This window comes from Triticum dicoccoides, chromosome 3B (genome assembly GCF_002162155.2).
Source record: "Triticum dicoccoides isolate Atlit2015 ecotype Zavitan chromosome 3B, WEW_v2.0, whole genome shotgun sequence".
In the NCBI taxonomy this organism is placed as follows: Eukaryota; Viridiplantae; Streptophyta; class Magnoliopsida; order Poales; family Poaceae; genus Triticum; species Triticum dicoccoides.
In genome coordinates this window covers 793,245,371-793,247,684 of record NC_041385.1, presented here as the reverse complement: position 1 = coordinate 793,247,684, position 2,314 = coordinate 793,245,371, and positions in this window count along the sequence as shown.

The following is a 2,314-nucleotide window of genomic DNA, read 5'->3' as shown; positions in this document are numbered from 1 at the left end:
ACAAAGGTCAGTTGTGGTTGGATGAGTGCACATGTAGTTGCGGTCGCGTGAGTGCACATGCAATTGCGGTCGGGGGCACACTTTAAGTTGCATGCCTAGTGTCAAACATGCAACTCCCCCTCTCCCTCCACCGCCCTTCAACAAAACAAATGTCACTTGTAGTCGGGTGGTGGCACATGCAATTGCAGTTGAGGGCGACGCTTGCAATTGTGTGCCTAGTGTTAGACATGCAACTACGCTCCCCTTCTCTCGCCACCCTCCGACAAAACAAAGGCTAGTTGTAGTCGGAGGTGTGCACATGCAATTGCAGGCGGGGGCGACACTTGCAATTGCGTGCCTAGTGTCATACATGCAACCGCCTCCTCTCCCACTGCCCACCGACAAAACAAAAAGGTCAGTTACAGTGGGTAGATACTTACAGTCCGGGGCAAAAACATCACTGGCCCTTCCCCCAACAAAACACCACTGAATTGCAGTCATGTTGAAGACATGTCGTTGCAGCCGGTACCGACACTTGCAGTTGCATGCCTAGTTGCAGACATGCAACTACCCCCCACTTCCCCTCCTCCCACAAAACAACATAGATCCACATGCGGTGGGATAAGAAAATCACACACACCTGGGGGTTGTTGCATGTCGATAAGCATGCAACTGGTCGGGGGCAGTTGGGTGTCAAGGGTATACATGCAACAGGCCACATCCGATGGCAATTGCGTGTCAATGGTGGACATGCAACCGGGGAACAAGGAAAATTCCCCAGTGCACGGGGGGTGGAGTCTTGGGATATTGTTCTTGTGTGGTGGGAGATAAAAATAAAAGAAATGAAAAACACTGACATTGGGACCTCCCCTAGCGACGCGCGCACACAGACACACACAACACACACAGCTGGGCCAATTGCATGTCGAGGGTGGAGATGCAACTACCACCTTTAGGGGGGATTTCATGTCGAGGGTGGACATGCAACTGGAGAAAAAAAAGGACACCCCTCCCCCGAAGATTTTCTTGGAATATTATTCTCGTGCAGTGGGAGAAAAACAAAACAAAAAAGGAACAGAAATGAAAAACGCCACTGCTAAATGTCTAACTAGTGCCTCCTAAGGTTGCGTCACGTGTTGATCCTAAAAAAGGGCCGCAACACATATAGTTGTGCATTGAACATGTTGCGTATAGTTGCAACTTCACTACTAGGAAAAGGGTTATAGATGGAATTGACACTAATGGCGCACCTGACATGTGGTGCGCCATTACTATATATTAATGGCGCACCATGTGTTGGTACGCCATTAGTTTCCAAATACTAATGGCGCACCACATCCACGGTGCGCCATAAGTAAAAATATTTTAAAAAAAAAATCAAAACTACTAATGGCGCACTAGTAATGGCGCACCATGCCACGGTGCGCCATTAGTAACTTGGCGCACCATTCCACCGAATGCACCACCCCTCCCCCCGTGGATCGCCTTTTCAGTTTTAAAAAAAATAAAAAAAAGATGAAAATGTCAAAAAAATAAAAGAAAATAAGTTTTCCATGTGATATCTGGTCTAGTTGTTGGGAAAATTTGCAAATATGAATTTCGACTTCATTTGCAAAATCTCGCGAGAATTTGTAAAAATGGGCATAACTTTTGCATACTAATTCAGATGAAAAACTTTTCTATATGAAAAATCGTCTACTCGAAAAGTTACATCCAAATTTAACGGGGGAACCCCGTTAAACATTTTCAAAATCCTCAAAAACCTAACAGAAAAAAAGATACGGGGCTTTTAAGATCTGGAGAGGCAAAAATATTCAAAAAAATTCAAACTTACTAATGGCGCACCTACCCATGGTGCGCCATTACTATCTTCCCGTCTTCAAAATTCAAAATAAGTCAAAAAAAATAAAAAAAAAGTTACTAATGGCGCACCTGCCCATGGTGCGCCATTAGTATCTTCCCTCCTTCAAAATTCAAAATAAGTCAAAAAAATAAAAAAAATACTAATGGCGCACCTGCCCATGGTGCGCCATTAGTATCTTCCCGCCTTCAAAATTCAAAATAAATAAAAAAATAAAAATAGTTACTAATGGCGCACCTGCCCGCGGTGCGCCATTAGTATGCCGTATATATGGCTGGCCGTGGTCATCTCCTCCTTATCTCTTCATTCCACCTCTCCTACACTCCATCTCCTCCTCTCCTCCGCTCCATCTTCCCTTCTCTCCTCCACCATACTACCCTCCTCCTCTCCGGCGACCTCCACCTCCTCTCCGGCGACCTCCTCCTCCCTCCTCTCCTCCCCTCCCCTCCCCTCCCCTCCCCTCACGGTTTCTTC